General features: G+C 42.4%; 1 long non-coding RNA gene across 1 annotated transcript in view; it reads right to left on the bottom strand.

Moving 5' to 3' along the window:
* Positions 1-12,541, bottom strand: part of LOC142875654 (uncharacterized) — a 46,370-nt gene extending 33,829 nt beyond the window's left edge. The window contains exons 1-2 of the long non-coding RNA XR_012922974.1: positions 12,326-12,541; positions 604-765 (exon numbers count right to left, since the gene is read on the bottom strand). This is a non-coding gene — a long non-coding RNA (uncharacterized LOC142875654). The remainder of the gene's footprint in view (positions 1-603; positions 766-12,325) is intronic.
* Positions 12,542-27,359: the final 14,818 nt, after the last annotated feature.

Here is a 27,359-nt window from a genome sequence, read left to right on the forward strand (position 1 = left end):
CAGATGTCCTGTTTTAAATTTCATTGATTTCTGCTCTAATTTTTATTCTTTCTTTTCTTCTGCTTACTTTGGATTTAATTCACTGTTTTTATGGTTTCCTAGGCAGAGGTTTTGGTTATTGATTTGGATCTTTCTTCTTTTCTAATGTGTGCATTACAAGGTCAAGGAGGAGCCACCTGGCATGTCCCCATGTCCTTCCATTATGCTATTCATGTTTAAATGTATAATACAAATGGGAGAAGCTTATGTGATTTAGAAAGAGTCAGGAACAAGATAGTCACATAAAATGACACAAAAGTCCTTCCATCAGAGATTCTTATGCAATCTCATGCAGAGATTCTCAGCAAACATGCTGCAAAACCACTGTATGGGTACAAATTACATTTACATATTAAAGGCTCTGATAAGTCCTTCAATAAAAAAGTTCTTAACCACAGATTTTCTAAATGCCTTTGCCAAAACAAACTCCCTCTCTTTATTCCAACTAATAACTATTATTACCTTTCAGAATTTATGTTATTTGGAAAATACTTTGAGCAATGCTGGACCCCAAACATCAATTTTTCTGTTCCCACTGTTTACCTCCTTGCCCTTTTCTCTTACCACGGCCTGCACAACCTAAGCAAGAACTCCAGTCTCTCTTTAGCAATGGCCTCTGTGCATTGGGGTGAATATTTCTTGAAATCGAGATATTTGGAAGAGAGTGAGCCGTCTGTGTCATCCCTCTGGTGGATAAAAGTTCCTCTTGCTGTTTTGTTGTATTCTCTGCATCAGAAAACCCACAACAAAAAGAATTATAAGCAGATGCTCAGTCCAGTGTGGGTCTAGGCAGATGCTCAGTCCAGTGTGGGTCTGCTCTGTGTTAAGTGCTGGAAGACAATAAATATTCGACAACAGCAGGAACCAAAGATCATATGAAACCATAGAGGAGCTTCTTGACAAGAATGCTTAAGGGGAAGCAGGTCCCAAGGACCCTTAATGGGGACATGAAGAAAGCAGAGAGAAAGCCAGCATTCTGCCTCACTTCTCTTTCTGCTTGGAATCACCAATCACAAAATGGCCAAGATCCAAGAAAACTAGAACTAAGGATACAAAACAAATGAGTATTAGCAAAGCAACATCATTACCAAAGAAAAGTAAATATCCACCATTTGTTTTTTGGCCCACGAGATTGCCTTTAAAAGGCAGTCTTGGTCTGAAGGATTGGATCCAGTTCCCAGAGCTAGGAAATACATGCCAGACACAGCGCACCCGTGAGACTGTCAAGAAGAATTAGAGCCCCTCTGAATTAGGAAAAGGCACTTCTCTTGGTGGCAGGAACTTATCTTACTCAATGGCATGTCAGTATGACCACACATCATAGAGTCTCACATTCTACAGATGAAAGACATTATCCCACCCAGGAAGATGCCAGTTACTCCCCCAAATGGATCCAAGGAGGCCAGACTCATATGGATACCATTTGTGGAGTGTTTATATGAAAACTATGAGATTTAACTTAATGGGCTGGAGAAAATAATAAACAAACAAAAAAACTTCTTAAAAAGGCAAGTGTGAAAAAAAGCAATAAAGGTTTAGAGCTGCCTCCAAGGTCTGTCTTAGGAATGCCATTAGTTCTCAAACTGTGTTCCTTGAATGCCAGAATTGAACAAAGGGGTGTTAGAAGAAAATGTTAGCTCAGAAACAGCTGAGAATAATCGGTGCTCTACAGTCCCTGTTGGAAAATGACATGTTAAGAATGTTGAAGGTCCTAGAATTTAAAAAAACAAAACAAAACACCAAAAACCCAACTTTGTTTCATTTTGGTTTATTCCAGCTTTCCTTAAATGTATACGAGCCTATAGCCATTTTATGTGGAACTTCACTTAAACTGATTGCAGTCTAGTAAGTTGTAATAGTAATCATTTCTTGTCTATGTATCAATCAAGTCTGCTCATCTTTAAAGAGGAGATTCAAAGTTAAAAACACATGCCCCTACTGATTGGACAAGGTAAGAATTTTCCTGGGTAGGAGAGTGTTTTGAGAAGCTTAGAATTTTTGTACAAATACACCTCAGGTACCACGTTGCTGAATGCCCACAAAAGTGAGCCTGCCCTGATGGATAAGACTAGTTAGTTGAATGATTCTTTCTAGAACATTGTGCCATTATTTAAGCTCCCCTTCAATGAGAGATTTTTTTTTTCTCTGAACAAATTTAGAGCAAATGAAAATGATGAAAGTTATACTTTGATTGAAGGAGAACAAGAATAAACTCTGCAAGCTGACATGGGGCAGATTGTCAACAATGAGACCATCTGTGTCTCTATGAAGAGGTCCATACAGACAAGAACTGGAGGCCCCAGCCAACCCCCAGCAGCAGCCACCAAACTTGCAGAGAATCCCAGGCCCCAGGCCACCACCATGGACACCTAGTGCATACTGTCCCTGCAGAAGCCTGCCCTTGTTTTGAGCCACTGAGTTTAGGAGTGATACACAGCCATTGTCACTGAAATGGAACTTATAAAAGGAAGATTCTGAAAGTGTTTTTGGCCCCTGGCGTAGATAGATCAGGGGCTCAAACAATGTCATTAGAGATGGAGTTTTCCCCTCCACACCCATGGTTTGGCTGTCCTCACTGACTCTCTTCTCATACGAGCCCCAGCCTCCTGGAGGTGAGGCAGATTCAGTCCAGCGAGGAAAGAGCGTACCCCTCTGTCCCAGGAATCCCAACAAAATCTTCATACTACTTTCCTGGTTGTGATGAAGTCAGGAATCCATCTCTGACCGAATCATAAGACCAGAGAGATTTGTACTGCTGGTTGGCCAGACCTGATTCAAAAACCCTCTGGATATGGGAGTTGGGGCGTAATATGGCTCTAGAGAAACCACAGAGACTGAGATTTAGTGAGGTGGGTTCCCAAACAAAACATCAGGGGTTGCTATCGGTAAAAGATTGCTTGAATACTACACAGCTGGCGGGGGGCGGGAGAGGGGAAGCAACATTTTTTAAAAAGAAATTAAAAAGCAATGTCAGCTAAAAACACCCATCAGAAGTAAAAATGAATATTTATTGAGTGGTAATTTGCACAAAGCAGAGCTCTAAGTACTTTACATATTAAACCCCTCACAACTATGATAAGGTAGATACCGTTAATATTGCCGTTTTTTTTTTTAATTGGCATGTTTTTCCTGTTGTTGGTGTGATTTTTTTTTTATTTCGGCATATTATGGGGGTACAGATTTTAAGGTTTCAATAAATGCCCATTTCCCCCCCTCCCCCCAAAAGTCTGAGTCTCCATCATGACCATCCCCCAGATGGTGCACATCTCACTCATTATGTATGTATATACCCGCCCCCTCCCCCCTCCCACCTGCCCAATACCCTATTACTGTAGTACCTATGTGTCCACTTAGGTGCTGCTCAGTTAATACCAGTTTGCTGGTGAGTATATGTGGTGCTTGTTTTTCCATTCTTGGGATACTTCACTTAGTAGTATGGGTTCCAGCTCTAACCAGGAAAATATAAGATGTGCTATATCACCATTGTTTCTTAGAGCTGAATAGTACTCCATGGTATACATATACCACATTTTATTAATCCATTCTTGGATTGATGGGCACTTGGGCTGTTTCCACAGCCTTGCAATTATGAATTGTGCTGCTATAAACATTCGAGTGCAGGTGTCTTTTTATAGAAAAGGAAACTAGAGATGCGTAAGTTGCACAAATTGACCACACGTCCGCATGCCTAGCAAACAGCAGAGCGAGCACTCAAGCCATGGCAATCCCGCTCCACGAGTGGCGCGTTAGCCACTGTGCTGTAATGACTGCTGGCAGCCTCATTCTACCCAGTTCAGTAGATGTGAGGGACACACAAATGAATACACGGGCTCATGCCTTAGAAAAACAATTCACTGCTGCAAGAGAATAATATGCAACCAAGTAATTACAATTCAGAGTTCCCATTTCTCTAAGAAAAGCAGAGCACATAAAACATGTGAGGGCTCAGGCCCTGGAATGACTACCTGTACTTGGCGTGGACGCTGCACAGTAGGGAAATCATAGGTAACTACAACTTACTGTATATTTCAAAATAGCTAGAAGAGAAGAGTTGTAATGTTCCCAACACAAAGAAAAGATGAACGTGTGAGGTGATGGATATCTCAGTGACTCTGATTGTCTCATTACACAGTGTGTACGTGCATCAAAATATCTCATGTATACCAAAAATATGTACAAAAATGATGCATCAATTTTTAAGATAGCACCAAAAAAGGAGGTGGCCATGTGCTGATTCTTAAAATACGAATGGGACTTCTGCCTTGGGAAGGGGTAAGAGAAGGAGGGACATTCCAGTCAGTATATGCACAGAAAGATGATATATTTTTCTGAAAGCTATCCGAAGTTATTCATTCTTTCAAAAATATATTTATTAGGCCAGGTGCAGTGGCTCACGCCTGTAATCCTAGCACTCTGGGAGGCTGAGGCGGGCAGATTGCTCGAGGTCAGGAGTTCGAAACCAGCCTGAGCAACAGTGAGATCCTGTCTCTACTATAAATAGAAAGAAATTAATTGGCCAACTAATATATATAGAAAAAATTAGCCAGGCATGGTGGCGCATGCCTGTAGTCCCAGCTACTTGGGAGGCTGAGGCAGCAGGATTGCTTGAGCAACAAGCATGGGCAACAAAGCAAGACTCTGTCTCAAAAAATAAAAAATAAAAAAAATAAAATAAAAAAATAAATATATATATATATAACCTGCTATGTACCAGGCACACTTGTGGAGAGTTAGGGCATGTCAATGAGCAAACAGACAAGGATGCCTGTCCCTGTAGGGCCGATGTGCTCACAGCAAGACAGGGGTGCTGCCCATGCTTCAGCAAGAAGACAGACCAGCCATCTCTGTGCCCCTCGAGGCAGGCCATATGCCACCCCACCACACCCATAAGTCAAGATAGCAAGCTCTAGCCTTTCCTACATTTCAATATTTCAATCCATTCTGCAAAGAAAAGAAACTAACTCTGATCTTAGGTGAATCTACCTGCAGAGAGCAAGGAAACCCCCTCCAAAGCACTGTAAGAGGCAAAGGAGTAAAAAAAGACTCTTCCCCCTCCACTCAGCACATTAGTCCAGGTGAACACAAGAACGGAGCAGACTGGTGTGTGTGTGTGTGTGTGTGCGTGTGCACGTGTGTGTGGTCTTGTGTGCCTGTGCACGCTCGCACGCATGTGCATCGTGTGTGCCTGCTTGCACGCGGGCCGTGGATAGCAGGCCCAGGGGGAGGGCAGGCAGTGGCGTTCCATTCCTCACTGGCGGCTCAGTGGTTTCAAGCTTGGAGAGGCTGGCTGGCCATTAATAATGCAGGGAAGGAGACAGCATTTTAGTTTTTAGTAAATGACAAATTTTATTAGAGAAAAGGAAAGAAGCAGACACATCTTGTTCTTTCTCAGAGTTCCTCATGAGGCAATCAGAGTTCAGGGAAGGCCTGGAGGAGGAAGGAACAAATGTCTCTTTTCCAAGGGATAATTGAAGTGGTCTGTAGTGTTTTATTAGGAAAAGAAAAAAATCCTCCCTCCCAACTGGCATCTTCAAAATTATGTACTGAAAATTTCCCAAAAAAAGTCACACCATACAACATGAGTTTTAAAGATAATTATTCTTGTCGTCTGTTCTGGAATCTGTGTTCTGGGACTTAATTCAAAACTTGAGTCCCAAAAAAAAGAAAACTATGTCTGTTGGCTTTTTCTCCCTGAATCCTGTACAGTTATACTTACTGCTCTTTCTTTTTAAAATATCTCCACCCATCACAGTAATCTCTTCATTCATTCATTCATTCAACAAATTTGTTTTTAGCACCTACTATTGTCAGGCAATGAATCTACAGAATGAATGGGGCAAATTTTTCCCGGTCTTCATGGAGCTCACAGTCTAGCTTGTGCCTTGCACCTGCAATGGGGCTAATGAAGGTGTGCTTGGGAGAAAAGGAAAGAGCCCAGGAGGACTTCAAATCCAGAGCTTTCCATAGGACTGCCACATGGCAGAGGCTAGCACTCCCAAGCTTGCAATTTAGTGTGCATTTTTCTCCATCAAATTACCAAAAATAGTCATTTTAACGTTATTTTATCTGAACACATTGCATGGCAGTTGGGAGACATACACACCAAGAGAGCAGTTGGCCCAGACCCTACTACTCATTAAAATGCCTCTACAGTCTTGTCGGCTGAGACCCTAGACTCAAGATCCACACTGCCTGAGATCAAACTGTGGCTTCAGCATTTGCTAGCTATGTGAATCTGGACAAATTACTTAATCTCTAACATGAAAGTAAGTCTTATTCCTAACATTATGTCCATTTTACAGACAAGGAAGCTGAGGCCGGGAGAGGTGAATTTATGCAAGGTATGTGGAACAGTACTTAGCATTAATAAGCCCTCTATTTTTGGAAGCTTACCTCTAGACAATGGGAATCATTCACTGAACAAATATTTACTGAATGTCTACTTTCCGTGGCACTATGTAAGGCGCTGTGGATATGAATGCAATGCAAGGCAAGGGTGATCCCTATTCTTGTGGTGCTCACATTTTTCTAGTGGAAATGCAGACTTACAGAAAGTGCAAAACTTGCTATTGTTTGAAATGAGTTGTTTACTGGATTTGGGGGTGTCTTCAATTAGTGATGCCATGACCATCTGGGCTCCTCAGCAAACAGAGGCCCCAGCACCCTGACCTGACTAGAGAATGGAAGTGACTCTCAAGTGGTTAAGCCATAGATGACACTTGGAGGGATAAGTGTTGCCATGGCAACGTAGGGTCAGCAACTACAGGACTTTCCTCTTTTTGCCACAGAAAAGTCCTTCCCCTCCCACTCCTGCTGTGAGCATAGGGTCTCTATAACTAAGGGGGGTGTAAACACGTTGTCTGCACAAGGTTCCATCCAGAGGTAGACAAAGGTGATATCGGGAGGTCAGGCCTTTAAACACACCTCCTTCTTAAAAGCTGTACCTCCCATGCAACTGACAAATGTCATATCTCACTCTGTGAACCCTCAGGTCATGGAAACAGTGAACTACTCTCAATCCAACACAGCCAGCTTTGCAAAAGACATGGGGCTGGAGGCAGATGTCCATATTCTGTCACTTTGATGTATACTGTAGGTGCTTAATAAATATGGATTCAAAGAAGGGTAGTACTGAATTTTCATCTCTGAGCTCAAAATGATTTGTGATAATATGATAGAAAATGTGGAATACTAGATATCAGGAAATATGATTAGAAAAAGAGTGAGATATCTTAAAATACAACTTTCTGACACCGAATCCTATCAGCTACCATGGCCACCTCCAATAAGGATGCAGGTTACAATTAACAACCACTAGATTTTGAGCATTTATTATGATTCATGCACTCCTCATGCTTCGTCTAATGTAATCTAACGTAATATTAGTTGACCTAAAGTTCAATGTCATCTAATTCAATGTTCTCCGCCATCCTATTGACACAGAGCTTTGATTACCCCCATTTTACAGGTGAAGAAACCAAGACTGAGAGCAGTTCAACAAGTTGCCTGGGGTCTCAGCGTTAGAGCATGGGATCTGAATCCAGGCGCGCTTGATCCTCAAGGCCAAGCTCTTGAGCCAACACCTAACGCTGCCCACCCACCAGAAACGAGTGAAGAGAGGACAGCAAGTGGCTGGGCTAACAGTCACCAAAAGGGAGACCAGGTCTGCAGTGGCAGCAAGGATTTTGCGGGAATGGAAGCCACATAGCTGAGGCATCTTGGCCTGGGCTAGGGCGGGAATGGGGATAAACAGGGAAAGCATCACTGTAGAGGCCCTTGTCAGACACCTGATCAATGGACAGGTTCTCATCCAATGTCTTTGGGGACCTACAGCTTTGCTGGGTCTGCAGAGATGACGCTACCCATGGCCTGCCCTCAGAGACCTTCAGACTGTACAAAACAGTTCAGAAAAGGGCTCAGAGCAGACCTGAATTCTAGCCTTAGTTCTGTCTTTCACTTGTTATACAATCCCAAGAGGGCCCTTCCCCTCTTTGTACTTTGGTCTCCTTATGAGGAAAAGAAAGGGGCTTAACATGCAATAACACTGTGTGATTCTGTCACTCATATGAATGAAACATCAGTAAATAGATACATGCATGTATACATGCATCACTTATGGAATTCAGTACCCAAATTGGAGGATACCTCCAGCTTTTCCCCATCTCCCTCAACGTCTTCCAAAATAAGCTAAGACTCTGCTGAAAGTCTTAAAATTCCAAAAGAGCTCATCCTTTTCATCATCCAGCTTCCCCAACTTCTACCCAACAAAGGAACAATCAAGTAAATGATTTTAAACTAGGAACCAATAATAATAATCATGAGTACTAACAGTGATCGAGAGCTTTTTATGTTCTGATTTTATGCTGAATGCATTAGAGTCATCAGTTTATTAATCCTCATAACAACACTCCTATGATTATCCCCATTTTACAGAAAAGATAACTGTGGCCTAAAACAGTAGAGGAACTTTCCGAGGGCACCCAGTTGGTGAGTGAAGAGACAAGTTTCCCACCCATCGCAGTCTGGCTCAAGAGCTCTCCAAACCATACTCAGTAGAGGGGCCATCTGGAATTGCCAGAACACTCTATCTCTTGTTATATTTCTTATCCACTGTATTTGCCAGGGCTCTGCAGAAAGATGGAGCCAATAAAATATAGCTGACAGATGATATGTCTGACAGATATAGATAGATAAATGACAGATGATAGATAAATGATAGAGTATTTATTAAGGGAATTGGCTCCAACAGGCCATCTCCAGTGGAGACGCTGGGATGCTGGTAGCATGGAACGGTCCAAGTCTGAAGACCTCAGACCCAGGAAAGCAGATGGTGTAGCTCTCAGTTCAAGGCCATAGGCCCAAGAACCCAGTGTGCCATTTGTGTAAATCCTGGAGTCCAAAGGCCAAAGAACCTAGAGTTCTGCTGTCCAAGGGCAAGAGAAGAGTGTCCCAGCTCCAGGAGAGGGTGGGGGGAAATCACCTTTCCTCTGACTGTTGTGTTCTGTCAGGGACCCAGCTGATTGGATGGCTCCCACCCACATTGAGGGCAGATTGTCCCACTCAACCCACTGACTCACACACCGCTCTCCTCTGGAAACATCCTCACAGGCACACCCAGAAGTAATGCTTTGCCTGTTCTCTAGGTATTCCTTAATCTAGTCAAGCTGACACCTAAAACTATCACAGCCACTACTCCTTGGTGACTTGGACAGCCCTTCCCAACCTCTTGCTTCTCTCTCTTAGTCCTGTTGGGATGCTGAGTCAAGGGGTAAGTAGAAGTTGCATGGGTGAGGGGTTTGACTATCCCTTCTCTTGTTTCAAAAATTATTTTTCTGCCCTATTTCTATGGAGAACTCAACGATTTCCAGGAAATTAACTGTAGCACCATCTTTAAATCAAAACAAAAGTTTGTCCCACTCACAATAGTCCACCAGTCCTTAGGTATTGAGAAACTGTAGATATGGAGGAACTTTGTTCTTTTAATTATTGGAGGGGCAAATCTTGGCCAAAAGTAGGAATGAGGGCACTTCTGTGCCAATAGTAAGTGACCCCACTGAACTCACAGTAATCGTGGCAATATGGGGCAGGGGGGGAGGTGATTATCAGTATGGCCCCTTCTGATACATTTATATCTTGGCATATTGTTTCTGGAACACAGCTTGTTCTAAAAGAAAGGAAATTCATTTTGGAGCCCCAGAGGGCTGGGTTCAAATCCCAGATTGACCACTTATCAACTATGCAATATCAGGCAACTGATGTAACATCTCTGAGCCTCAGTTTCCCCATCTCGAAAATGGGCCTGATAGCATATCATGAAATTTATGGGAAAATTGAATGTGGCAGCATGGTATAAAATACCTAACACACGGGCTGGCACACAGGAGAAGCTTTTTATTGGTTCCTTTCCTGTGCTCTCTTGACTGTATGATGAACATTAAGATCAGACATGGAGGCGAAGAGGAGGCAACAGCAGGCAGGCGTGAGGGGCTGTGGGAAATAGGAAGGGCCCAGCCCACCTCTGTGCCTTGTTGATGGAACCTTTCCAGCCCCCTATAAAAGAAGCCCCCCCCCGTTTGTGTTCCTGCCAGCATCCTGCAGTCAGAAGCTGGGGTGGGGTGGGTAGGGACGGGCGGAGTAATCCTACTGGTTGATACATGCATAGAGCAGGGTGGCCCTAGCAGAACGTCCTCTCATCTTTCCTGTGTCCTATCCCTCTCTGAGCAGCGAAGGCCTTGGTGAGAAATGCTTAAATCAAAGGAGACCCATGACATTTGTTTTCTAGTAAATCATATTTAATGCCCTTCATAATTGGCACTTCCTGGACAGATAGAAGTTAAATGATGATTTATAATATATTATTGCTCCTCTCTCATAATGCACTGCTGTTTGTAATCTCATTTCTAATCTTAACACTAACAGGATTCTCTGAGGATTTGTCAGACCAGGGCCCAGCAGCCCACATTTACCAAGTATGGTTGGGAAATCTCTCAGCCCTTCCAAGTTGCATTTGTTGTAAGTCAATGAATGAGTTAGGAGTGGCCACGGCCATCCCGACCAGCCTACTGCCTATCCTCACAGTCAGATTCTTCCACTGCTGCGGTCCCGGTCCACCACTTATGTTAGTTCTCAGCCCACTCTTGTCCTAGGTCAGGAGGTAACCCAGGAGCTCAAATCTGATGCTCAGAGAACACCCTGGCCCTCATTGTGGCTTTGGTTCCAGTTACCTCTCTCCTGAGGCCACATGCCTCAGGGTCCAATGACTGGGTCTTGCCTTAATAACGTGTTCTTTTGGAACTGTGGCAAAGCTGTATTAGTCTGCTCAGGCCGCCATAACAAAATGCCATAGAGTTAGCTTAAACAACAGAAATTTATTTTTTCACGGTTCTGGAGGCCAGAGATCCAAGATCAGAATGCCAGCATGGTTGGTGGCCGGGGAGGGCTCTCTTCCTGGCCCACACACAGCCACCTTCTTTCTGTATCCTCACAGGGCCTTAACTCAGTGTGTGCTTGCAGAGAAAGAGAGCTCACTCTTTTTCTTTTCTTATAGGGCCATATTGGAATTCCTGTCCTTTCCCCACACATATAACCTCATTTAACCTCGATTACTTCCTAAAAGCCCCATCTCCAAATACAGTCACATTGGGGGTTAGGGCTTCAACATATGAATTTTGGGTGACACGATTCAGTCCCTAGCAGTGGCTCTGTCCTAGTTTTGCTAGGGCTGCCCCAGCCTTGTATGCAGGATGTTGATTCTTGTGGCTACACTCCACTCAGGTTGTCCACTTACCTGGTTCATTATTCGAACTCCTTTGGCTCTTCCCTTGCTTCCCATCGGCACCCTCCACCTGCTCACCCGTCGGCACATCCAAACTTTTCTCAGGACCAGCCCTGGTGCTGACACCACACTCTTTGGGATGCTCTGTTTCACTACCTGCCTGGATTTCCCGCCCTGGAAGGGGAGGGATTAAGTTAGAGCCCAGGGGCTTACCCAGCTGCCCCAATTTTCTCTACTGCGCTGAGCACTACAGAAAATTCTTCAAGTGAGGAGCGAGGAGGAGTGGTAGGAAAAGCTACCCTCAAAATCAGAGTGAATCAGAATCTGGGTCTAAGGAGGAGACAAAAATGGGAAGAGAGATTTTATAGCTACTGAAACAGAGCAGAAAGGTGAAACCTTATTTTTTACATTTTATTTTATTTTTTGCTATATTACAGTACAGACAAAATTCTAAATGAGCAGATTGTAAATGAAAAGGCTAAGATAAGGTAATAGGTTCCTGTAGACAGAATGTTTGGGGGTACTAGTCTGAGGCACAGAGAATAAGCACACGAATTGGAAACAAATGAAATCACTTTGTATTCGTAATTCTTAGCTAAGAAAAATACACGTGCAATATTCCATCACTCAACAAAACATTATAAAACACCTACTGTGCATGAAGCCCTCTGTCAGGTACTCTGCTCAAATACAACTTAGATTTGTAAGAAAATAAAAGAACACAGAACAGCCCAGAGACAATCAAAGTACAATTTGGAAGAGAGAGAATGGTAAACAAGTGGTAATAAGCTGAAATCTTAAACATTCCCTCTTTCTGCATTTGTAAGGCTCATGTTGCTGTTGCTTTATCCGTGGCAGTTGCTTTGAGAACAGAAAAGAAACAAATTCATAGTAATTTGCATTGCACTCATTTGTTTCAAAGCCACATTTTTACTGGTTCCTTAATGCACCAAGCTATGGAAATTAACATGAAATGGAGACCTCAGGATTGCTAAGTTGGTGCCGGCTTACCTCTTACTTTAGCGGATGCTAAATTCTCGCAGTTCCAAGTTCTGGAGGGCTCCGGCCTGCTCAGCCCCGATAAATAAGTAGACTCGGTGCTGGGGATCTAAGACTGCTGTAGCCATAAACCAAGGCGCTTCGTGCAGGGGGTTACAACGTGGAACAGATGGTTGAGTATTTCACCAGGTCGGGTGCAGCCTCCGACCACAATCACTCTCCCGTCTCCTCTCTGGCGGGGAGAGGCCGGACAGGACTCTAATGGCTGGCTAATGAGCATGATTAAAACCTGGTAATTACTCATCCTGGGAGAAAATGTTCAATCCCGCAGAACACATTCTGCTTTATTATCTGTGAACTTCTCGCTGATGGGGACTGGGGATGGACGGGCTTCCATTATGAGGAGGGTGTGTTGTTTGCCAGAAATGGAAGGTGCCTTCAAATTGTCACTGCTGGAGACTTGGGATGCTCTTCTGGGGACACGAGGACCCCTCCCAGGGATGCTCAAAGGGGCACATTTGGATTTTTCTCCCCCCTTAAAAGGCCCAGCCTCCGATCTGGCAGGAGAAGCAGTGGTTGAGTCTAAACAGAAATGCGTTATTTTCTGCGTAGATTTGATTAACACTGTGCTGTCGAGTTTTTACGGTCAGGGCAGATTATATTACAGTCATGACAAGTAGTTAATGAATTTACATTGACTAATCCATACAATGCTAAAGATTTTTCTGTCAGGATTAATATCCAAAATGTGCAGGACACTCTGTCTGATGTATGGCTCTGCTCCTCACATCATCGCGATGGGCGGCCGGTGTTTAATGTCCCACGGTCAGAGCTAAGTGACAGACAGGACACTGGGGTTGAGGATTGCTTGGAGAATTTTGTAAACAAGTGCCAAGGCTGGTCTTATTCCTCTCTGACTTGACATCTGATGTCTTGCTTTTCGTCTCCTCTAGCAGAGGGGTCATCACCTGTGAGCATCTCCACAGGGCCCACGACAATGCTGGGAATGACCACGCATTTTCCTTGCTCTTGTCCGGCTTCCTGTCTTGTTACCACTGCTTGTTCTGGCCCTTTGTTTCCTTACTGTGTCTTCTCTGCATGATTCCGACCCCTTGTCTCGTTTTGACCTTGGGTGTTGTCCCTCCCACCCCAAACACATGCTCCAGACTGCTCACCTCTTCCAGACATCCGGCTCCTCCTTACCCACGGCCCCACCTGCTCCTTTGGCCTGGCCTCAGGTCTTCTAACCACCACCTCACTCCGTGGATACGAGCCCTACGGATGGCTGTCATGCGGTGCCCATGGATGGCTCTTGTTTACCCGTCTGGATGGTAAATACCCTAGTGGCAATCAGAGTCCCCTGGACCCAAGTATGGTAGCAATCAGAGTCACCTGGACCCAAGTATGGTAGCAGTCAGAGTCACTTGCAGAGTACAAGCATGCCCGCTTCCCACCCTATCGGGTAAATCTCCACTGAGTCCCATGAACCTGCTTTTTACCAAGTAGCACAAGAGAACCCTTATGCTTGATAAAAAGGTGCTCATGGTTGCCACGTCAAGGATCAGCAATGCCCCTTGTCGGGGCATCTCCAGCAAGTTCCTCTCCCTTGGCCACAGTGTCTGCACTGGGCAATTTATTGACAGGGTGAGGTGGGCAAACGCAGCTATTATGGGATCAACTCTCCAAGAGTAGACTCTCATAATACCAAAAAAAAAAAAAAAAAAAAAAAAAAAAAAAATCTGGCCTTTCCCACAGCTTGATCTAGATCTACAAAAATCAAAATCTTTGGCCACTACTGGTTCTCTTTACCCCAAAATTCTGGTGATTAGGGGTGATAAAATGTATTGCACTGATTAAATGAGAGGCCTTTGAGGAGGGAATATCTGGGGGAGGCCCCAGTGGGAAACTGGCCAGGGAGAGGAAGAGGGGTGCGCTAACAGTCCCAGCGGCTGCAGCCTCCGTGTGGCTATCTGTAACTCAATCAGCTGTGAAGCTAAGGCTTGCATGCAACTTACACTAGTCCAGGAAGTTTGGTTTATCCTCTATACAGATGGAAGTCCAAGTAGGAAGTAAGGGAATCTCTCTATAGATTGGGGGTGATGAAGAGAGGCTGCAATTAGGCCTATCAATAGTCATAATTCTAGGATGTCTTGGGAGTGGCGCTAACCTGCACTGAGGACCCGATTAGGGCTTGGGGCTCTGCAAACACCACTGCCCTTACTCTTCGCAGCAACCCCGTGTTGTGAGTAAAATTGCTACCACTTCCCACTTGAGGAAATTCAGATTCAGAAAATCTAACCCGCCTGCCCAGGTCACATAGTCATCATCAAACAAACCGGGATTCAGACCCAGGTCAGCCACTGCAATATACTGTGCCTGAGGACATCGAAGACATTAATTTGATCTCAGACTGTGGCAGCTTTCTGTCTAAAAGGTGGTGTCACCACCCTTAACTCTCACCTTCATATCTTCCCTTCTAGGGAGCAATGCGGTGTATGTAAGGCCTCAGTTGGCTTCTTGTAAGTGGCTGGCACAAGACTATAGAGATGTAACAGACAAGCACACTGGCCAGCATGTCGCCATTACGTTAAATGAATATCAAAAACCAGCATCTCAGCTCTACAAATTTCTTCTTCCAAGTAAATCTCAGCATGGTAACTATATAATCACATATGTATTCATTCTTAGAGTCTATAAAGGTTGGGTGTAGCATATGCTACCCATTTTCTCCTGTCTTTTTTTATTTGACTTTTACTTCAAATTCCTCCTCCTCCTCCATGAAGATTTCTTGATTTTTATGATTGAAATATGCACCCTTTCCTCTGTGTCCTCTCACTGCCATTTCCGGACCGTCACCGTGCCCTGCCATTGCAATTGCTTAGGTCTAATCTATATGCACCCTCCAGACTGTACATACCTAAAGGGAAAGAACTGAATTTTGTTCACTTTTGTTCAAAGCCAATTTTTAATAAATGATGAATGGGCTCACAAATAGGAAATAAGCCATATTACTGAAGTAGATTCTTTGCCCAAGTCCTCATACTTAATATGAGCCACAAAACCCTGGTCTTGCAGACTCTGAGAAGTCAATAATCACAAATATGCCTTACAAGGGGCTGATGGAGAGCCCAGTGCTGGCAGAAAGGCAGATGAGTAAGTCCTACCCAGGCCAGACCCAAAGGGGCAGGTCTGGACAGCGGGAAAGCTGAATTCCCCGCATTTCTCTCCACTGCAAGAGGCCCATTTTTTGTTTGGTTAAACCAGTCAGTAGGCATCTTTTCTCTTATTTCACACCAAATCAGTGACCCCCATGCTTATCCTTCCTCAGAAGGGGTCTGGCCCATAGCACCATTCCCATCCTGTCTTTTCTGAACTGTTCCCAACTGTCTCAATGACATTTTCCACTTTCCCAGGCCTGAGCCATGGCCTGGAAGAGCCCACAGGTTCATGTCAAAGGCTCGTCCCAGCTGTGGGGCTGGAACCCCACCAGGCTTCCAGGCAGCCTCATAAAGGGGCCAGTTATAACATTCACACTCCTTCGGAACACATTCCTTGTGTCCCAATTAGTTTTGGCTGAAGGGATGGTTGGACGAGAGCAAGGAGGCGGACACATTTCCCAAGCGCAGCCCATGTGACCAGGGCACTGCGGGAACTCGGTGGGAGACCTCCCTTAAAGCCCTTCCCAAAGTGACTCCCTCTGGCTCCTTAGCATTCTTGGCATCTGTCCCCTTTAGAGTCATTTTATCTGGATGTTTTGTGATGTTTGTTTGCGTGTTGGGGACTATTTCTCCCTGGTTTGAAAACTCCTTTTTGAGCCAGGTTTAGATTTTTTTAGAGTGAAGAAATGTCTGTTCTTTTTCAAGCAGAGTTGGTGAAAAGTCTTGCCCATCCAGTGAGTACCTTCTATGAGAAGAGAAAAGCATATCAAAACATCATTTTGCTTTAGGCTTTGGACGGGTTGGGAAATTGCTAGTTCTGCAACTAACTAGGGAATCAGCCTTTCAATATTTACTCAATTGACTTAAAGTTATTAAACACTTACCCCAAATTTGGCATTGCACTAGGTACCAATGTGCTAGGGAGGAAAGCGAGGTTCCTATGCTTGGGCAGCTTCCAAACAAGTTGCAGATGTAAAATCTTCAGCCAAGAAACAGCAGGGGAATAATTTCCAAGCAATGAAGGATGATCTACACACGAGTTCTTTATGTGAAATCCCTGGAATCCCAGGGTCTGTGAACAGGATTCTCCATGTCATAGTGCTTGTATGTGCATGTGCACATGTGAGATAGTTACTTATGTAGAAACACACACACGTTTGCTTTTATTCTTGGGAGAAGAATCTGTAGTTTACTGAGATCCTCAAAGGGTCCCCAAAATAAACTTCACTGAGTTAGAAACAATTCCCCACATGAATATTGGGGCTCTGCTCCCAGATCTGCCTCTCCAGACTAAAACATAACCAAAGTGAACAAATTCACCTTGTCTTTCATCTTACCATTTACCCAATACTTCAGATTTTTTTTTTCTTTCTTTTAGTGGTGAGATCTTGCTACATTGTCCAGGTTTGTCTCAAACTCCTAGCCTCAAGCAATCCTGCCACCTCAGCCTCCTTTTCCTGATTTGGCCAGGTTAGGAAAGTAACCTGTTACCTCATATGAGATAATATATAATGCACTCCCTGTATAGCTGTGACGGATTCATTTATAATAAGACTGCATCTTAACCAAGTCCTCTCCCTAGAGAAAATTTAAATTCCCAGAAGGAGGAAAAGAACTATGACTTAAATTGTTTTGTGTCCAAAAAAGTTCAGGATTGAAGAGAGCCAGTATTCCATTTAATCATCATAAATTATGATGATTAATAAGGTCTGGTCTCCCAGGCTCCATTGAGCCACCTCTGGTGACAGGGCATGTATTAATAATAAGTTTGAAGGCATCCTTGCTGGCCAGGGAGGTTGCAACACACAGCCACAGTTTCAATGGCACCTTCTGGAGTTATGCAACATGGTGGCCCAAATGTGACTATGAGAAAGTTCCTTCCTACACAACCTCACTGTACTCTGACATGCTGGACCACCTAGAACAGGTTGGATCTCTTTTGTGATGGGATTCCTCCCAGTATGAGAAGCTTCAGCTTGGGGTCTAGCACCATGGGGAACTGAGACAGGAAATTAATAGGAGAACGAAGGAGTTTCTCACTGAACCTGTGCTGGAAATGGACCATGGAGAATGAGGGTAATCGGAGTGACCCACAGCTTGCCAGGTTAGCTCGTGGTTGCTGGGAAACCACACTTAGCTCACTTCTTTTCATCTGTGGCCTCTCGTGGCTAGGTCTGTGGCTGGTTAGCTTGGTTGAGCACACTGCCAATAAGACCTAGGTATCAGATGTCATTCTTCAGTGCACCTGTTACTGCCATTCTTTCTCCTGACCAGGGACTGTATTCCTTAGTATTAACAGAAAGATTTCCTCTTCTCTCTTTAATACACACACACATTTACTACTGTCAAAATTTCTTCAAAAGAGTAAAGAGTTACTGTGAATAAAAGCATAGAACCTAAAATTTGAAAGGAAACCTAAAGGCTGTTCTGTCCCATCTCCTATATAATGCCCACGGCCCACCTATAATATCATTGACCTGTACTTACTCAGCTTGATGATGACAACAACTATTCTTACTGCCCTGACCACTGGGATTTATTGACTCTTATGGTGTAGGCATTATCTCACTTCATCTTTACAACCACCGTATGAGATTGGTACAGCTAATGTGAACATTTTACAGATAATGAAGGCATAGCTAAGCAGGGTTAGATAAAATTCCCAAGGTCACATAGGTTTTGAGTGGAAGAGACCATATTTTACTCCTGGTATGCCTGATCCCAAACAGTCAAAATCTCAGTCACTCTTCTCTCTTGTACTATTTTTTTCCCCCACCTCTGATGACAGAGTTCACTCCCTTTCAATGGTACTGACTGCGGGAAAGTTCTTTCTCACCCAAACTCCTATATTTATTGCTCCATTCAACAAAAATATATTGGGTGCTCTGTCCCCAGCACTGGACTGTGTGGTTTCATGTGCAGCAGTCTTACATAACAACTGCCTGCGCTCATGGGACACCTCTATTTCCTTCAAATGTCTGGAGGCGGCCCAGACGGACCTGCGAAGTTTGTTTTTCTTTGATCAAAATGTTGCCAGTCCCTTTGAGACTCTCCATTTAGGACAGTTTCCATTGCTTTCTTCGTGCTGAGTCTTCTCTTCCACCTATACATCGTCTTCTCAGCAGCCATAGTGATGGCCCGCAGACCCACTTGGTACCTGCCTCTGATTACCATCCTCCTCCTCACGGAAGCACTCTAATGACAGGGGCCTCTGAAGAAATCATTTCCAAATGATGCCCTAGCTTTGCCACAAATAGTAACAAAAATATCCCTGATTGAGAATTTTCTATATACTAGCTACTATTTAAAGTGCTTCACATGAATTGACTCATTTCATCTTCTTACCAACCCTGTGAAGCCGCGATCCCCAAACCCCAGGCTGAGGACCAGTACCAGTCCATGGCCTGTTAGGAAGCAGGCTGCACAGCAGGAGGTGAGCAGCGGGAGCAAGAGAAGCTTAATCTGTATTCACAGCCGCTCCCCATCGCTGGCATCACTGCATAAGCTCCGCCTCCTGTCAGATCAGCAGTGGCATTAGATTCTCGTAAGAGTATGAACCCTGCTATAAACTGTGCATGTGAGGAATCTAGGTTGCAGTTCCTTATGAGCATCTAATGCCTGACGATCTGAGGTGGAGCTGAGGCGGTGATGCTAGCGCTGGGGAGCGGCCGCAAATACAGATTATCATTAGCAGAGAGGCTTGACCGCACAATAAATGTAATGCACTTGAATCATCCTAAAACCGTCCCCCAACCCTGGTCCGTGGAAAAATTGTCTTCCATGAACCTGGTCCCTGGTGCCAAAAAGGTCGGGGACCGCTGCTATAAAGTGTATATTATTGTTGGTTCCAATTCACAGATGAGGAAACTGAGGTTCCGAGAGGTGGAAGAACTTGTACCGCCATTCAGATAACTGAACAGAGGTAGTCTTCTCCACAACTTTACCTCTCGCATGGTTTTTAGTAGCTCAGGAAGGGTAGTTCCAGGGACTGTTGTCAGCCAGCCAAGGCCAGTCCCCTCCTCAGTGCAGTCCCTTCTGAGCGTTTGCTTCGCCTTCCAGAGGCCACAGAGCACCCTGCCTGGTCTCAGGACATACTCCCCAGCTCAGCATCCCTGGGCCCTACCTCTCTGTGCTACATACTCAAAACCTTTCCAAAGCCCACACTCAGTTTTTACTTAGCTTCCGAAGACACAATGCACCTTACCTGAAAGAATGGCTCCCTTCTCCTTCTCCAAATCCTTCATTAAGGAGGGAAAATGCAAAAATACCACTCCTTTAGTAATCCATCTGCACAGGGGAGCTGGGTGTGCTTGTGAACCTCTTAGCTCTTGAAATCAAGTTTTCCTTAAAACAGTAGAGATTTTCAAAAAGTCATAAGTATGCATTTTTTTGAATCTGCCACAAGTCCTTCTTATGAACTATTAGTTAACGTTTATTTATTGCTCCTGCTATTCTCAATAAAAAAATATTTTTTGAACCTCCTATTATATATGGGTAGAATTTTCTCCTCAAAGAGAAAAACTACACAAACGTAATGGCTTCTTTATCTGTAATTTAAAGATGATTCTTTTTTTTCTGAACATGTATAATTTATGTTTGTGCATTAATTCTATAATTAATGGTTACAAAATACATCAAATATGGAAAGTGCTGCATAAGTGCTTAATTAAAATAAAAACAAAAAAGTGATGGTAATTAATTGTACATCCCAAAGGCTAGACAGTATTATAGTTTGCAGTGACTATCAATTAATATTCCTATTGTTAATAATAAGCTCAACTTTTTATGTAAAGTAGAACATGTTAAAATTTCCTGGTTTAAACACCGAGTCAAATGAAGAAAAAGTTTCTTAAAAATATTTTCACCATATGAAGCCTCTGTAGGAAAACAGCTTTCAAATTTCACATTTAAAATCCGTGGTTGGATTCAGTTTCATTATAAAATTTTTGACTCAGAATTATACCATTATAATACCACCATTTTTACATTCCTATTCCTCCCCAAGGAATCCTGAAAATACAGCAAAACCCAGGGAAAGTGATCTTAGCTATAAATATTGGTTCATTAGTGTATTAAATGGCTAATATTCAAGAAGGCTCCTAGTATGGAGAAAGAACTGCCTCAAATGCTTTGGAAGGATTTTTGTTTGTTTGTTTGTCTGACAAATTTAGTGTGTACCCACTGTGTGCTGCACACTGTGCTAGGTGCTAGAAATACAACAGGAAATAAAAGCTGCCTCCAGTTTCAATGTTTCATGGTGCTCTCGATCCAGGTAAGGACATGACATAAAGCAAAAATTGCAAACATAATGAGCACTGCAGAAGGCAAGAGTCCCTACCTTGAGTTCTGGTTTTGTAGATAAGGCAATTCCGATATCAGGGTTAAATGACTATCACTTAACCTTCCCTACTTTGTTTTTCCAAGTCAGTTTATTGAGCTCCTTGCTTTTTAAAAATGTCTTCATAAACAATCTATCTGTTTTGATTTAATTCATTAACCAAAAAAAAAAAATGAATAAAATCAGATGGACATTACTTTGGGCCAATTCACTGAAAATAGAGGAATTAATGTGTTTATGGAGATCTGTTCATTCATCAAGTTCACTGGACTTGCTCAAGGTTTCTTTGTCGACTGTACACACTAGCCTGTGACTGGTAGGTCACAGGACCCGCCCACTTCCCCTTGGCTGGCTGGGCTAGGGTGGTGTGGGGAGTGGGTGATCTCTGCCTACAGAAATCCAGTTTCTTAAGAACCAGTTTCTGCCACCTGTTCTGCAGGCTCAACTGCCTCCCACTGCTCATGTCCTCTTCGGAAGCAGTAAGTAGGCCATTAAAGAGAGACAAATAATCTTATTTTGAAAAGTGAAATATAACTTCCTGTCACTATCCTAATGAAGCAATAAAGTTAGAATTCATAAAGTATTGTATTTAATCAAAATACTGCCAAGAAAGGATTTAAGTGCGGTTCATTCTAGAATACCCACCCACACAGAGCTCTTCCTTCTGTACATACTTTGGCACTGGATCTTATGCTTTTCTATCTCAATACTTTTAACCGTATGGTAGAAAAATGCCTGCTCTCGATAGATCAGAACGTCTCATACCTGGAAGACTACCTGGACTCGTTGGCAGGCAGGTCTCTCTATCTGGAGATATAATGTCACCCCTTAGTCAGCCGACTTGACCTTCTTGGCCAGGATTTTTAATTTGAGGTCCTTGGATGAACCTCAAAGGATTAAGAGATACAATACAACATTTTTCATACCGTGGATCTGTCGTGGGAGAGTTCATATTCTTTCTCATTTCATTCTCAAAATGGTCTATTGATTATTTTTTAAATGTTTAAGAAACATGGCTCTTTCCAAGCTGCTGTGGTAGATTCTATTAATGGTTCAAATCCTTCACCTTTCCTTCTATTCACACTGTCATGGTGTGATTTCACAGTTTGTGTCACTAAAGAAGTGGAGTCGATGTCCCCGCTTCTTGAATTTGGGATCAGCCCTGTGACTCTGACCAACTGAATGAGGAAGAGATTTAGTATGTCAACTCCAAGAGTAGACCTCCCAAGATGTTATATGCTTCTGCTTGGTCTTTCAAGCTTCTGCCATCTCCATAAGGAAGATGTGCCTGGACTAGCCTGCTGATCCCAAAAAGAGAATCAGAGAATCCTGAGCTGCTGCCCCAAAGATACCCTAGCTAGGCCCGGCTCAGAGTGGAGCCACACACAGCCCTCGGATGCAAGAACAAGCCCAACTGAGATGAACCAAACCTCATCTTGAGCAGGAACCCCTTCTCACGCCCATATATGCAAACTATAATAAGAAACGATTGTTGTTTTAAGCTGGATTTGGGAAAATTTGTTACACAGCAATAGCTAACCCATCTAACTCACAATTCTTGAAGAGAGATTTCTGGCCTGCTCTAAAATCTCTGGAAATTCCCTTGGGATCCAATACTTCTATTCCCGCAGACATGTAATTCAAGTCCAACCTCCAACAACTTTTTGCTATGTCTGTCCCCTGTGCACCAATCTTGGGGACAATGCCATAAATCCTTCCTCCAGAATTATTCCGTCAGTGTCCTGGCATCCTGTGGTGATCTCACCTGACTCACTTTGCCCCATGTCCAGCGACTACTGTTAATGCATTTCTATAGACAAGATTCATGAGACATAAAGGCTTCTATTAACTCAGGTTAATATTGGGAGAGGACATTAGCAGAATGAAAGTGCGATGATAATAGAACATAAGTGCTAGTGAGTTCCTAAGGCCAAAAGGAGGGGCAGGCACACTGGCTATGGCTAATGGGGAGTAAATGCTTTGGTATCTATCTATTCCATGTGTTAATTCCCCTTAGGATCTTTCATTGTATTAAAAGCAAACTCTCTAGGAACGTGGTTGCTTGGACACAATTCATCACATCACTTCTTCACCTATGGAGTCAATTTTCTCTCCTCTTCTATGGCAGAAATACTTGAAGGAGAAGGTCAGGTCAATTTCCTATTGTCCACTGACCTTACCAAATAGCTCATAGTCTACATTCCAACTTAAATAAAGACTTCTTTGGGCATGGGCAATATATGTAATCTTAATACTTGTACCCCCATATGCTAAATAAATAAATAAACACCCAGTTACACCCTCGACTCCAGTCAACTCCAGTACTCTCCTATATGATGGCTGCATTACCTTGAGCAGGTCCCATCATCTTCCTGGGCCTTGGTTTCCATGTTTGCCATCCTAGGGAACTGGATCACTAGCTGGCTTTTATGGCTTATCATCATAAAATTCTCTGATGAGTTTCATCTGCTCAGGCAGATGCACATAAACATCAATTTTTAACTTTGGAAGGAACTTTCAAAACTATCCATCCCCAGCACTTTCATTTATGAAAGAGCAAACAGAGCCCCAGACAAAGTGATTTGCCCAGGCCCACCCAGCAAGCTGACAGCAGACCCGAGAATGGGAACCTCGGCCACTTTCCTTGTCAACATTGTCTCTTGTTCAACTTCCTTGAGGAGAGGAGATAATTTCAACTTTGTCTTTTTTGTCTTCATCCACACAGTCCAAGAATTATAACCAACACTCAATAAATCTCAATAAATATTTGTTGACTTGAACTGGGAATGAGTAAGCTTTGGTGACTCGGCCAAGAACCAAATTTCAGAGTCTGTTCAGCCAAGAGAACCACATTCCCTGGAGGTCATCTTCCTTCATCTGAGGGGGAAATTATGGCTGTGCATAATGGGTTTCTTAAGTTTCATTTTTGATCAAAGAGCCCAAGCAGCTCCTTATCCGGCACTAGGTTGACATCACTGGGTCATCAAACACCAGCACCGCTCACCATGAAGGCATGGTGGGCAATTTGCACATAATTTCTCATTCACAGTTTAGGCTTTGAGAGGAGAGATAGGCTGTGGGCAAGGAAATAATGGATTGTGTTCAGGCAGACAGCCACTAGCAGTGCTTATTGTTTCAGAGGGAACTAATGTTTCTCTGAATAGAAAATAATATATACACTAGGAAGCAAAGGAATCAACTATTGAGGACAATCAGGGTTGGCATATTATCTGTCATAGTCTCAAATATTCTTCTCTCTCATTTTTAGGAAGGCAAAAGGTTGAATATGGTCCCCTTCTTGGTGGCATTGCTGTTGAAAGGAAAAGACAGAGAGCCACACATCATCCTGGCCTGCACACTTGGCAGACCACATTAATAAAGCTCAGCTTACTCTCAAATCAGGCACTTAAAGCATTCCAAGGACACTAGATCTGCATGTTAATAAAGGTCCCGTCCTTACCCATGTTTGGGAATTTCTCCATTAAATAATCTTTAAAAATTTCTTTTATCTTTAAAATTATGTTAAAAATAGGTATTTGATACAGAAAAATAATGTAAGGCATATAAATTATGAAACTTAATGTAACATAAATATCCGTAACCTCCAATCGACTTAAAAAGAATATTACCAGTGATCTCTGAGTCTACTTGTAAACTCTTCCCTCTTCCCTCAATGGCCCTCCATATATATATGGAGACACATATATATACACGCCCACAATATATATTTATGAATGTGGATATATATGTATTAATGACATTATTTAATTTTGTTTTTTGCAATTTTATAGTAATCAAATCATACTATATGTAGTAGTTTATGACTAGTTTTTTTCATTTATCATTGTATGTCTAAGATTCATCCATATTCTTGTATATAAGGTAGATCACAGAATTGTCAATGGTCCATGATGTGAATATCCTATGACTTATTTATCTATATTATTGTATATGGACATTTAGTTGTTTCCCATTTTTAGCAATTGTGAGTAATGCTGGAATGAATTGTCTTATAAATGACTCCTATGACAATACGCAAGAGATTCTCTAACATGTACATTCAGGTGTAGAAATGCTGAGTCATAAGCAACATGCATATTTAAGTTTACAAGGACAAGGCAAGTTGTTTTACAAAGTGGTCAGATTGATATGTCCTCTACCAGCAGAATATGAGAACAGTACTGCCTTTAGACCCAGGCAAGACTTCGCTTCCTAGGCCTGGCCTCAGGGAGTTGTACACGTTGGACAGCTTTCCTGAAGATGTTGGAAGTCCCCCTCCAGTGCCTAAGACTGTCTGGGACTAGGAGTATTCTCTGGATAGGACATCCTGAGCCTTATTTCTCCTCTTTGGGATGCTGGCTGATCCTCTAATCCCCTCCTAACTCCCTTACCTCCTCACACCACACACGGGGTTTAGCAGATACTCTGGGAGGTCCCACACTCCTACTGATGGGGCTGTTCTCGGATCCCAGGGTGGGGTCCCTGTTCCGAGCGTTGGCTTGGTAGCACATTGCCGATGCTGGCTGAGGCAATATTTCTCTTGCAGGATTTCATGTTATCGGGCTGCCAGAATAGTGCTGACAAGCTGACTTGGGGTGACTCTAATTGTTTATACGGACAGATTCCCTGAAAAATATATTTGCTGAGAAGCCCACACATTCTAGGGGTGGTCCTGTGTAATAGTTACCAGTATTCCACAATCTTGTCATCATATAGTACTGTCAAACTTAATTTTTGCAAGTTAGTAGGTTGGAAATCATATCTTCTTGTGGCAATAATTTGCATAACCCTGATTTTATCATTTTTCATATTTTTATTTGTCATTATGATAACTCTTCAGTAAAATGTCTTTTCAAATCCTTGTACCATTTTTGAAAATCATGGTAAAATACACACACATAACAAAATTTACCACCTTCACCATCTTTAAGTGTACAGTTTAGTAGCTTTAAGAACATTCACATTGTTGTGCAACCAATCTCCAGAACTTCTTTATCATGCAAAACTGAAACTCTAAACACATTAAACAATGGCTCTCTAGTTTTTCCTTCCTCCGGCCTCTGGTAGCCACTATTCTATTGTTTTTGTGAAACTGGCTACTCTAGATATCTCACATAAGTGAAATTATACAGTATTTGTCTTTGTGACTGGTGTATTTCACTTAACATAATGTTCTCAAGGTGTCCATGTTGTGGCATGTGTCAGTTTCCTTCCTTTTTAATACTGAATTATATACCATCATATATTATGCCACATTTTGTTTATCCGTTCATCCATTGATGGACACTTAAGTTGCTTCCTCTTTTTGACTATTGTGAATAATGCTGCTATAAACATGAGTGTGCACATATCTTTTGGAGATATGTGCACACTTCAACCCTTTTGGATATACAACCAGAAGTGGAATTGATGGATCATATGGTAATCCTACCTTTAATTTTTTGAGGAATCACTGCACTGTTTTCCGTACCAGATATATCAGCTTGTATTCCCACCAACGGGGCACAAGGGTGCCATTTTTCCACATCCTCACCGACACTTGTTATTTTTGTTTTTTCAAAGTAGCCATCCTAATGAATGTGAGTCAATATTTCCATATGGGTTTTATTTCCCTAATGATTAGTGATACTGAGAATCTTCTCACATGCTCTGGAATTCATGAAGTTTATGGTATGAGGTAAGTATACGACTTCATTTATTTGTTTATTTCATCAATCGAACCATGGGTCCCAGTATCATTTACTAACTCCAATGATGTTGCATGCCTTCTATGGCATGTATAAAGTGTTCATGAATGTATAAAATTTTGTCTGGACTCTATTTTCTTACAAATTAACTGTTTCTGTATAATAATGATATTACCTTAAATATTTGGCTTTAAAATAAGTGTTGATATCTGGTAGGGGATTTCCCCTCATCCTATCCATTTTCTTCAGGAGTGTCTAGGCTAACTGGGGCATTTGCTCATTCATATATATATATATATATATATATATATATATATACATATATATATTTATATATATATGAATCAGTTTATCAGGTTTGATTGAAAAATCAACTGGAATTTTTATTGGAATTGTATTAGATCTGCAAGTCAATTTCAGTAGAACTGATGTTTTCAGGATTTTTAGTCCTTTAATTCATTATCAAGGAATGTCCTCCATTTATTTAAATCTCTTTAAAGTCTTTAATACATATTTTTAACATTTCTCCATCAAGGAATTCCAAATTCTTTGTTAAATTTATTGCTAAGTATTTATTTTTTGTTATTATTATAAGGAGTATCCTTTTATTTAAGTTAACCTTCTAAATGTTTATTATTGATATAATGAGATGTAATTGATTTTGTATACTGATCTTATATCCAGCCACCTTGGAACGCTCTTATTAATTTTTATCATTTATGTTGAGATTCTTTTGAGTTTTCAATGTAGTTAATTATATCACCTGTATCTGTGGTATTTCTTCCTTTCCATACTTACACCTTTTATTTCTTACCCTTTTCCTACTGCATCAGCTAGAATCTCCATTGTAATGTTTAATAAAA

Source organism: Microcebus murinus, chromosome 14, assembly GCF_040939455.1.
Source record: "Microcebus murinus isolate Inina chromosome 14, M.murinus_Inina_mat1.0, whole genome shotgun sequence".
Taxonomy (NCBI): domain Eukaryota; kingdom Metazoa; phylum Chordata; class Mammalia; order Primates; family Cheirogaleidae; genus Microcebus; species Microcebus murinus.